General features: G+C 43.7%; 1 protein-coding gene and 1 pseudogene across 3 annotated transcripts in view; one reads left to right on the forward strand and one right to left on the reverse strand.

Moving 5' to 3' along the window:
* The window catches only part of NHSL2 (NHS like 2), a 200,923-nt gene that overhangs the window by 139,496 nt on the left and 49,211 nt on the right, over positions 1 to 12,216 (forward strand). The gene's annotated exons all lie outside the window — the stretch shown is intronic.
* On the reverse strand, positions 2,227 to 2,601 carry LOC142433448 (small ubiquitin-related modifier 1-like; annotated as a pseudogene).

A 12,216-nucleotide genomic window follows, 5' to 3' on the forward strand; every position in this document is an offset into this window, starting at 1 on the left:
CTAATCACTCTCAAAGCATTTGCTCTCTCCTTAAGCCCTCTGCATCAGGTCCTCTTTTTTTCCCTCCCTCCCCACTCCCCCCTCCCTCATGAGGCCTTGATAATCCATGGATTGCTATTTTGTCATATCTTTCCCTATCCGGAGTCTCCCTTCCCCCCTTCTCTGCCGTCCATCTCTCAGGGAGGAGGTCACATGTGGATCCTTTTAATCAGTTCCCCCTTTCCAACCCACTCATCCTCCACTCTTGCAGCCTCGCCCCTCACACCCCTGGTCCTGAAGGTATCATCCACCCTGGATTCCCTGTGCCTACAGCTCCCATATGCACCAGTGTACAATCTCTGCCCTATCGAGTCCTGCAAGGTAGAATTCGGATCATGGTAGTTGAGGGGAGGAAGCATCCAGGATCTGGGGAAAAGCTGTGTTCTTCATAGGTATTACATCGCACCCTGACTGACCCGTCTCCTTTCCTAAACCCCTCTGTGAGGGGATCTCCACTGGTCGACACTTGGGCCTCGGGTCTCCACTCTGCACTGTCCCCTTCATTCACTATGGTGTGTATATACACACACACACACACACACATATATACATATTCTTTTTTTTGCATGATGCCTTATACCTGGTCCCTTTGGCACCTCGTGATCGCACCGGCTGGTGTGCTTCTTCCATGTGGGCTTTATTGCTTCTGAGCTAGATGGCCACTTGTTCACCTTCAATCCTTTAAGACCCCAGGCACTATCTCTTTCGATAGCCGGGCACCATCAGCTTTCTTCGCCACATTTGCTTATGCACTCGTTTGTCTTCGGCGATCCTATCATGGAGGTGTGCAGCCAATGATATGATTTTTTGTTCTTTGATGCCTGATAACTGATCCCTTCGGGACCATGCGATCACACAGGTTGGTGTGTTCTTCCATTTGGGCTTTGTTGCTTCTGAGCTAGATGGCTGCTTGTTCACCTTCAAGCCTTTAAGACCCCAGTCACTATCTCTTTTGATAGCCCGGCACCATCAGTTTTCTTCACCACATTTACTTGTTCACCCGCTTTGGCTTCAGCAGTTGTGTCGGAAGAGTGAGCAATCCAGACATCAACTGTATCAGGCATATTTGTACATATGTTGCCATCATTCTTTTCTAGATGCTTACTCTCTATTGAGCTCTGATACCATCAGTTCATCTTTTGCCCCTCCCTACACCCCCCAACCTCGTGACCCCTTGATAGATTATAATTATTATTTTCATATCTCACACCGACCGCTGTTATCTCACACTGGCCGCTGTCTACCTTCCCCCATGGTTTCTGTTGTTCATCCCCCCTAGAGGGGTGTGTGTGTGTGTGTGTGTGTGTGTGGTTATGTGTCGATCATTATGACCAATTGCCCTTTCCTCCCTTTCTCTCCCCTCCTTCCCCTTCCCCTTCTAGAATCATTATTCCCATTCCTGTTCCTGAATTCTGCATGTCATGCACTCTTATCAGTACCTGTGCACATGCTCCAGTCTAGACCGCAGTGAAAGGCAGGATTTGGGGTCATGATAGTGGGGGTGTGGAAGCCTCAAGGAACCAGAGGAATATTGTGTGTTTCAATGGTGCTTTACTGTGCCCTGGTTGAGTCATCCTTTCCTGTGACCCCTTTGTGGGTGGATGTCCCATTGTCTACAAATGGATTTTGGTTCTCTGCTCTGACACCCACCCCCCTTGTTCTCAACAATATGATGTTTGTTTGTATGTTTGTTTGTTTGTTTTGTGTCTTCTGATGCCTCAAAACAGCTTCATTAGTTGCTACTGAAATTTAGAACCTTGCTGGGATCTTCTGAAAAGATTTTCGTCTTCATCTTAAAGTGCTTTGTCTCTTCAGTGAAGCGATCTTTGGAGTTAGTCATTGCTCTCATCCTTTGTCACCATGACCCCAACTGGAGATGCCTCTTCTTTTGCTCCAGATGCTCAGATTTTTCACAGTAGTTTCAAAAGTTCAGGAAAGGCCCTTTTCCCACAGTTCAGTTCCCTGAAAAACTTCCCTCTCCACTAAAAGTCATAGTTCAGGAGTAAGGCAATCAAATGCTAGAACTTCAGGGTCAATTGGAAAGTCATTGTGAACACTTGCAACGGTTGGTCTTCTTTATACCACAAGCCTGAAAATGCAGATGTTTTCGAGAGGGGCTCCAGCTTTCAATTCCAAACAAACAAAAGTAACAAAGATTAAGGAAAAAGAGAAAAATGAAAAGACTATCTAAAGTGTTGAATGACCTCCTCTTTGATCATGATAAGCTTCAATCACATCTTCCTCCGTTCGCAGTTCTTTTGGAGTGTGATTATCAGAACTTCCGTGACCTGAGTGAATGCACTGGAACTCCCTGTCTTTGACAGTAGGTTCTTAGAGTTTCTTGAGATATGTTGTCTTTTTCTCTTTGAAGTATATCTCAGCGCTATCCTGTCCAATGACTTCGAGTTTGATGTATTCTCCTTCCTTCTTTTCCCTCAAGTCTTCAGTTGAAGGTTTTGCCACATGGTGACTGTGGCTTTGCCCCAGGGGTCTCCACACTGCAGCAACCTCGGCCAGGCAGAATCTCACTGTGGACTTTAGAACCCCATTAGTTGTCCCCATAGCACAACACCACAGCTAGAGGGACTTCCCTCCATGATCTTTATTGTTTTCATATATATATATATATATATATATATATATATATATATATATATATCTTTGATCCATTTATTAATTGTGGGTCTGTTTCATTTTTTTATAGATAGACATCCAGTTTCACAGTTCCATTTGTTAATGAGACCATCTCTTCCCCATTTAATGGACTTCGGCCCATTATCAAAGATCAGCTGTCCATAGGTAGATGGATTTATGCTAATTAACTTCAAAAACTATAATCAATCTCTTGAAACACGGGCTTCATTCAGGGTGGCTATGGGGTTCCTCATTTCAACTCAGGTCCCATTTAGTCTGCTTCTCTCAGTGTTACTTGCCTAGGCCCTGTGTTCGTTAGTCCTAAAGTAAACTAAGATGGATCTTAGGGCTATGCTAGTGGACAATGTTCTCATTTTGTTCACAGAGCTAGCTGTATGAGCTGCCTTCATAGGGCTTACCATCTAGTTTTTTACATAGACCTGAGAAGTGTGGTATTACAGATGTAGATACAGGAAAGAGTTCAGTGGGGTCCTTGAAGAAAGAGTGACGAATTTGTTCAAGAGAGGTTGAGAAAACTTTACAAAGTTTCTAGGAGGGTAGACTTCTACTTGATGGAAAAGACGGGTTGGGAGACAGGGGTATTCCAGAACAAATGAGCAATATGTATGGGGGGAATGGTACCACGAAAGGAAGTATCATGTATAAAGTTGAGAGAGCGGCTTTGTCTGGCTGGCTGAGGAACTGGAATTTTATCCCTGTGGTAATTGATGGTCCACAGAGGTTGGAGGACAGAGGAGTATGCCTGGAAAATGACACTCGTGGCTTCCTTATAGGCTAGATTATAGGCAGACAGGAACTGAGGCTTGAAGACACTAGAAAGTTCTTGTAGTTATTTAGATGAGAACTGATGGGACCCTGATTTAGGGAGGTACCAATAAGACTTGGAGGAAGGCCCAGATTTGAGAGGGGTTTACAGGGGTAGATGGACAGATCTTAGTGGTTGGTTACTGTAGAAGAGGAAACTGGACACAGTGGCTCAGTGGTGTAGTCCATGGTCCAGGTCATGTCAGTGCTGGCCTTTGCTCAGAGTTCTGTAACATTTGGAGCACTTATTCGTTCACTCACTCAGCCAATCTCAAAGCCAAAGGCAGACAGTCTACCATCTGTCCACAAGGCAACTGGGTCCTTGAGGTGCTCTCTACCTTTCACCCTGACATTATAGCCCTAATCACAGGACAATTCGTCTTTACAGAACTTTTGTTCTTTGCCCCCTCGCTCACTACCCTCCAGATACTCTAGTCACTTCCTTCTGTATTCTTTCCCACCTTTGTTCCTTTTCCTTGCCCATTCCCCCTGAAGACAAGCTCCTGCTATCAACAAGAGACCTAAAACTGATGGTGAGGAGGACTGGTGGAGTTTGATCAAGTGCAATGTATCCAAGAGGAATTGACTGAGAGCCAGGTGGAGGGTGAGCACAATAGTGGGACAGGAGAAAGGTGAAAGGAAATAGAGGAAAGAAGTAGAAAGCAAAAGCTATTTATAGAGGTTAAAGCTATAGGCATGCATATATGTAAATATATTAATTTATAATGAAAAGGATAGAGGCCAATGTACATATATTTATATGTTAAGTATTAAGATAACAAATGGACTTTGGGCCTCTATGCAAGACCTCCCTAAACACAAGAACACTTTGTTCTGATAACCTGGCACTCGTAACCTGCTAAGCTGATACTCACCTTCTCGACACAATCACTGAAGACAAAATGGGTGCATAAGCAAATGTGGTAAAAAAAAAGTGGATGGTGCTCAGCTATCAAAAAATATATAGCATATGGGGTCTTAAAAGCTTGAAGTTAAACAAGCAGCCATCTAACAGGGAAGCAAATAAGCCCACGTGGAAGAAGCACACCAACCTATGTGATCATGAGGTGTCGACAGGATCAGGTATCAAATGATCCAAAACAAGCAATTATATCAATGTGAATGAGAAGGTTGGAGTGGAGGCCCAAAGCGCATCTGTAGACAAATGGAAACCCCCCTTCTGCCCCCCACAGAAGGGTTACAAGGAAGGGACAATTTAACCAGAGTGCAGTATAGCACCGAGGAAGCACACATCATTCCTCTAGTTCCTGAATGCTTCCTCCCCCACTACCATGACCCAGTTCTACCTTACAAATCCAGCTAGACTGGAGTACACACTTTGGTACAGATAAGAGCTCTTGATACGTGGAATTCAGAAAAGATAAAGCCCTCAGGAATATTAGCAATATCAGGATTGTGGGAGATGGGGTAAGGGGGAGAAAAAGGGAACCCATCACAAGGTTGAATATATAGCCCCCTCAGGGGGAGGAATAACAGAAAGGTGGGTGAAGGGGACAATGGACAGTATAAGACACGAAGGAACAATAATAATATACAACTGATCAAGGTTTCACGAGGGTGGGATGGAGGGGAAAAAAGAAGATACCAAGCTGATACCAAGGCTCACGTAGAAAGAAATTGTTTTGGAAATGTTGATGGAAGCATAGTTACACGTGTGCTTAATTGATATCACTGAATGGTGGATTGTTATAAGATTTGTAAGATCTCCCCAATAAAATGATTAATAATAATAAAAAAGACAAGCTCCTTCTTCCACTCTTTGCTTTAGCTGTCTTCTGAGTTCACGTCTCCTGCACTTAGACGTGAACTCCCCGATCGCAGTCCCCAGCTTCAGGGAGTTCACATTGAAGTGGCCGGGAGCTCACCGTTGTGCCCTCCGATGGCTGTATGTCAAGGACACAGAAAGGCTCAGTGAGTCTCCGTTGAACAAATGAACTAATAATTTTGGAACCTTCCGTATGTGTGTCAAGCACATTCCAATGAACAATTTATTTAATCTTTAAAACACCCATATGTTTGTATTATCCCCATTTTTTAAGATGAGGAAAATGAGTCACAGAGAGGCGAAGTGACTTGTCCAGGGTCACAGGGCTTAGGAAAAAACAAGAGCTGGAATTTGATGCCTGCTGACTTCCTAATAGCTTATTGTTCCAAAGTGCAAATTCAAGCAGGACATCAATTGTGAAGGTCCAGGGCTTGTCCCTCCATATAGTGTTGCAGGAAATGACTGACTTGAACTTCCCCAGGAAGGAATTGAAGTGATTCTGGTGACCTCTCTTCTGGGAATGGCAACTACCCAGGGCTGTCCCTCATTTAATTCTTGTTTGTTTTAAAGCTGCAGGCTTAGAGAATTCCCTCAGGAAGTAAAGCCAAGCTCTGCCTCAGTTAGAAAGCCTCCTGGCCAGTGGGAGATAGAGGGGCTAAACATCACCGGAGTATGCCAGGATGGAGAGGTGACTGCTTCCCTCTGTCCACAGCATGTTTTCTCCAGCAAGGTGTATTTGGTAATCCTTGCTATTCAAAGTGTGATCTGATCACCAACAACATCAGCATCCTCTGGGAGTTTGTTAGAAATAGAGACTCCTGGCACCTAACCCACTCCCCACCTGTTGAATCAGGTCCTGCAGTTTAACAAAATCCCCAGTTGGTTCAAATGCACATCCAGTTTGAGGATAATGACTTTGATCTTCTTGTGTCCCCAGGGCCCCTCCCCATTGCTAGGCACATAATAGGTACGCACCAATGTCTGGTGAGTAAGTGAGTAAATTTGTAAAGGCATCTAATCACATTGGTGAGTTAGGGCACAAATAGAATCATATACTAGGCACAACGTGCAGCCATGCCTCCTCAGAGGTCCAGCCCAGAGATGCCCTTCATGGCCTGTGGTCACAGGGAGAGAGGCTTAGCAGCAGAGAGTTATCTATAGAACTTAGGCCCTAGACAAGATACTAAACAAGCTTGGCCCATTTCCCAACCTTCTACCCGTCCACCCTGACAAACCTAATTAGGATCTTTTGAAGTGCCTCAGCTGTATTTTTGCTCTCATGACTGAGCACATGGCCTCCTCGACACAAATGGCCACCAAAATACTTGTACCACTTCCCCAAATTGCTCCCTGAAAATTCATGTCCCTTCCCAAGAGCAGAAGGGACTGCCAGGTGCTGCCTATCAAGACTCCATTGTGTAGGAAACCTAAAGAATCTCCAGCTGGTATGGAAACAGGTCAAATTATTGTAAGAAAAAAACTTTGCTTCTTCACTAAGTCTCACTGTTATGGCAATTGGAATTAGCAATTAACTTGGCTGAGCAGACGACCATGCATTACAGGAGAGTTCAGAATAGTGGAAAATAACTGTAAGCAGATCTCCCCATCCTCGAGCTCTGCTTGGAGAAAGCAGGGGTAAAGGCTACTTGAAAACAAGTGTGGCCATCTGGGGAGGATGAACTTGTGCAAAGTGGCTAGGGGCCTCAGCGGCTCTGCTGCATGGGCCCAACTGCCTGTGGTGATGCAAGTTGAGGTCACAAAGGCTATGTGCAAAAGGAAGCTAGCAGGGAGGTGGAGGTCCAGACCAGAGTTTCTGCATCATCTGGGTATGTAAGTAGGCTTTCCACTCAGCTCAATGGTAGTGGCTCAACTTCCTGGCATTAATGGAGGGTTACGTAGAAATAGCAATGACTCGGTTGTGACACTGTGAGCGAAGTATTAGACTGCTAACCACCAGATTAAACCCAGCAATTACTCCAAAGGAGAAAAAGGAGACTTGCTGCTCCTGTAAAGCTTTACGGAGTCTTGTAAACGCTGTAGAGGGTCACTGTGAAGCAGAATGAACTCAATGGCTTTGGGGCTGTTGGGTCTTTACTGTGTGCCAGTTACTGGGCTTTTTCAAGGTCACCCAGTAAGTATAGAGCTGGGATTGGAATTTGGGGCTACACTATGGCTCCTGCTACAAAATTGAGGAACTATTCAGCTGAAACATGGAACCAGATCTTATGTTCCTGTAAACTGGCAATAATTTGTAGCCTGGCTTAGCAGAGCCAATTCACTAACTCCAAGTTAGAAAAAGAGAAGTTTGATTTAGAATGTATAATCATCAGGAAGACTGACGGCAGTGCAGGTTGTCTTAATGGTGTGACATTTGAAACAGAATACATAGAGAATATACACTTTTTACTCGGGAATCCATAGCCTGGGGGAGTCAGATACAGATGTTTCTATAGTAACTCAGGTTTCAGGATAACTGTGAGAAACAGTTGTTGACCGTGAACAAGCAAAGAGAACATTAAGTTCTTTACATCTTGGGCCGCTCTCAGGATTTCCCTGCTGACTAACCAGATAGCAGAACTTAGCCCTAACAGACAGGGAAATAAAAGAAGATGCTCGGCATTATCTGAAGGCTCTTCCACGTGGCATCTGAACCGAACCTGCTTGCCTCTGAGCAATGTAGAAAGTTATAAAAAGTCCATAGAGACTGCATTAAATAGTGTGGGCTACACTAACATCCATTCACTGAAAAATCTTATTGAGTACCTGTTTTGTACCAGGCCGTAAGAAGAATGCAGACATAGTACACTTGCTTTTTGCCTTCAGGGAGTCCACGAATGAGTGGAGGAACAAAACTGCAGTAAGATGGATAAAAATACAGACTGGCCGAGGCATGTTGCTGGGCAGCAGGAGTGCTCAAGTGGACCCAGAGCATGTATGTGAAGTAGATTCCTACGTTAGGCCCCACTCCTTTCATAGAGTTCTCTTCCTTTCTGGTATTCAGAAGGGCTCTTCGCACTCAGGATACACTGGTGTTTGGAGTGGCAAGCAGAGGAATTTAAGGGGTCACGGGTTGGAGTGCTCGGACTCCAAGGGATAGGATGTTGGTTAGAGCAGTGATTCTCAACCTTCCTAATGCTACGACCCTTTCATACAGTTCCTCATGTTGTGACCCCCACAACCATAAATTTATTTTCATTGCTACTTCATCACTGTCATTTTGCTACTGTTAGTTTTGTTGCTACTTCAAAACTGTCATTTTGTTACTCTTATGAATCAGGCGACCCCTGTGAAAGGGTCATTCGATCCCCAAAGGGGTCATGACCCACGGGTTAAGAACGGATGTTTTAGAGGAAGGCAGGAAGAGGGGAGAGCCTAAGTCAATGTTTTTTCTTCTTACTCTAAAAAAATTCACTACCATCAAGTCAATTCTGACTACAGGGTTGCTATCCGTCTTACCTTCAAATATGGGCAATTCTCATGAAGCCTTGGCCGTTTCAGAGCTTTAGAAGATTGCGGCCAGTTGTCAGGGCTCACTAGAAAGTATAGGGTCCATCTCTCAAAGCTAGCAGGGAGGAGCATGTCCAGACCAAGGGTTCTGTGCTATATGGATGTGCAAGTAGGTCTTCTACTCAGCTCGTGTTCTGGGCATTTCTTAATACACAGCAACCTGTTGTTTCTCTTTAAATCTCCAGTTAGCATTCAATGAATAACCCTGAAGTCTCTCTTTCTAGCAAGGAATAGGTTCATGTTGTAAGATCATCATCAACCTGTCATTTGCTGGATTGCTGGGTTTTATGCGGCTATCAGCATGGCTAACAAGGGGCTCAAAAAGAGCCCCCATCCCAAGCGAAGCCTTCAGAACTTGCCTGGTGGATCACCAAACCGGGCCAGACCATAGGATGCACTCTCACAAGTGAGCACAAAATGAGACTCCAACCCGTCTGCACTTCAGGAGACACAAGCAGAATCAATCAATCAATCTCACGCACACACACCCCACATATCCCACACCACCCCACCCAAGTCTTCTGCAGTTTGGTATACCAAATCAACAACCTAACTCACTGCCATTGAGTCCATTCTGATCCTTGGCAACCCTGTTTAGCATTTCTGAGACCGTAAATCATTACAAGAACCAGCAGCCTCATCGCTGTCTTATGGAGAAGCTGGTGGCTTGGAACCACTGACCTTTCAGTTAGCAGTCCAGTGCCTAACTCACAGTGCCACAGGCTCCTTGAAGTTTTGAATAGGGCAGCAAAATTTGAACAGTCCTGTTGCATAGACGATAAAGCAGAGGCTCGTGGAGGTGGTGATATGTCCAAGGTCAAACAGCTAGCCAGTCCCACAGCTGGGATGGAAAACCACAGAGATTTCTCAAGTGGGAGCTTTTTCACCCCTTACTACTTACTGGGCCAGAAGAACCAACCAGAAAATTAATTTATGCCTCAGCAGCACCAAGCACTACTTATATTTAGCCCAGTGTTATCAATCCTACTACCCATTGAAATCACCTGGGGATATGCTAAGAAATTATATTGATTTTTTTGCAGACTAGGTTAGGAAAATAATCATTTTTTAAAAACCCTCAGTGCCATCAAGACAATACTGATTCACAGCGACCCCATAGGACAGGGTACAACTGCCCCTGTGGATTTCAGCAACTGGCACAGTTCACAAGAGCAGTCATCACAGAGACGTAAATATAGAGGCAGTACTGTGTGTTTCTAGTTATGTGACCTGGCAATCCACAGAGTCTCTCTCTCTCTCTCTCTCTCTCTCTCTCTCTCTCTCTCTCTCTCTCTCTCTCTCTCATATTTTAAATGAAAGTTTGTTGTAAGAACTCGAGATAAAAGATGCACAGGATTTTCTCAGTATCTGACATATAATAAAAACTCAATGGAGAGTTAAAAAGAAGAAAGGAAGGAAAGGAGGAACATAAAAATCTGAGAGCTTTAAAAACTACCTCTGTGGGAGCAGGGAGGGAGGGGTGGAAAGAGGAGCTGATACCAAGGGCTCAAGTAGAAAGCAAATGTTTTGAGAATGATGGTGGCAACAAATGTACAAATGTGCTTGACACAATGGATGCAGGTATGGATTGTGATAAGGGTTGTACAAGGGCCAAATAAAATGAGTTAAAAAAAACTACCTATGTTGGCAGCCATCTAAGTTATGTGTCAATTAAGACCACATGGAAGAAGCACACAGCTTTGTGATCTAAGGATTGTAGATAATCCAAATTTAAAGGAGGAAATGGTTTAAGAGCTAAAATTGTGAACACTTGGCTTGCAGCAGGCTATGCATGGTTCTTGCTTCAGCAGCACATATACTAAAATTGCAGAAGCCTATGGATGACTGTGGAAGTCCATAACCCATTTGCAGGGTCCACACATAGATTAAGCCTCTGGTGAATCCCCTCTGGCCATTGACCAGGCATGTGAATAGCCTCGCTATCAGACAGAGAGCATTGTAGAGACAGTTATAGCAGACATAGAATAAAACGTAATATCCTATTTGATCTAAAAGTTCTTTCAGTTTTTAAAAAAGTGAAGGGGGATTTGCATGTGGATTAAGCCTCTGGTGAATCCTCTTTGACCAGAGACCAGGGATTGTGAATACCCTTATCATCCAGAGTGCACTGGAAAGCGGCTTATTGCAGAGGGAGTTAGGTTAAATTTAATACCTTATCATTTGATCTCTTTTGACCCATTTTAAAGTTGCAGAAGTTTTTGAATTTTTTGCTTTCTTTTCAATTGAGGTTTTTCTCTATTTTATTTTGTTACAATTGGTAGCCTTTTTTTGTTTCTTTGTTTTGTATGGTTTTTCTGTATATGAAATCCAGGATGAATGAATGTGTAGAGAAAGTAACTGGATGAACGGTTTCTTGGGGGTATGTCAGTTGGGTTAAAATGGGGAGCTAATTACAATGAGTTATTAAAAAGAAGAAAATGGTCTAAATTGATTATGACAATGATTGTGCAACTCTTCCTGATATGATCGGACTATTGAATTGTGTGATATGTGGATTATGTGCCAATTAAACTATTTTAAAATAAATATATAAGCTTCTGTCTTCAAAACCCACAGGGGTAGTTCCACTCTGTCCTATAGGATTGCTATGAGTCAAAATCATTGAGTTTGATTTTTTTGTTTTTGTTTTGAAGACTGTAAATCTTTACAAGAGAAGATAGCCTCATCTTTTGCCTGCAGCTCTATTAATGAGCTTGAACCATCGACCTCATGCTTAGCAGCCCAAGCCTAATCCACAATGCCGCCAACTCTTGAATGTTACTTTAGGATAGCACTGTCAGTGTAGGGACATTGATTTGTTTCTAGGTGACTGACACATTGTGATTCTCAAATATTTGTCAAGTAAATTAATATTTTTTTATTTTAAGGGGGAAAAAACTACCTATATTGGAGTCCCACTCTAGACCAGGGAAACCAATATCATTAAGGGTGGAGACCAAGCAGCTGTATTTTTAAATTCCCTGGATGATTCTGAAGTGCAGGCAGGGATTGAAAAACCCGGTCCACTAATAATCACATATCCACCCTGGGTATCCATTTGCAAAAGACAGGAGGGAGACACACTTGTAGTGGAAATGATATTGTGTGTTCAACCTGCTACAAATATTCCTGTGCATGCCATGGTATTCCAGAAATAATTCCTCTGGCCCTGCCCTCAAGGAGCTCTCAACCAGCGAGGGAGGAAAATAGGTCAATAGGCCATCACAGCACACTACTGCCAAGGCTACAGCTGGAGTGCTGGGTCCATACCAGGCAGCAGCTAACAAATAGTGGTAAATTCCATCAAGCACTAAATCAAGAAGGCATTTCAGCAGCCGCAGTACTTTCAGTATAGTATTGTAGTGGTGGGGAAATGGTACACTGAATCTTCACACACTCACAATCAGTTTCACCTCAGAATCAGA

Source organism: Tenrec ecaudatus, chromosome X (assembly GCF_050624435.1).
Source record: "Tenrec ecaudatus isolate mTenEca1 chromosome X, mTenEca1.hap1, whole genome shotgun sequence".
In the NCBI taxonomy this organism is placed as follows: Eukaryota; Metazoa; Chordata; class Mammalia; order Afrosoricida; family Tenrecidae; genus Tenrec; species Tenrec ecaudatus.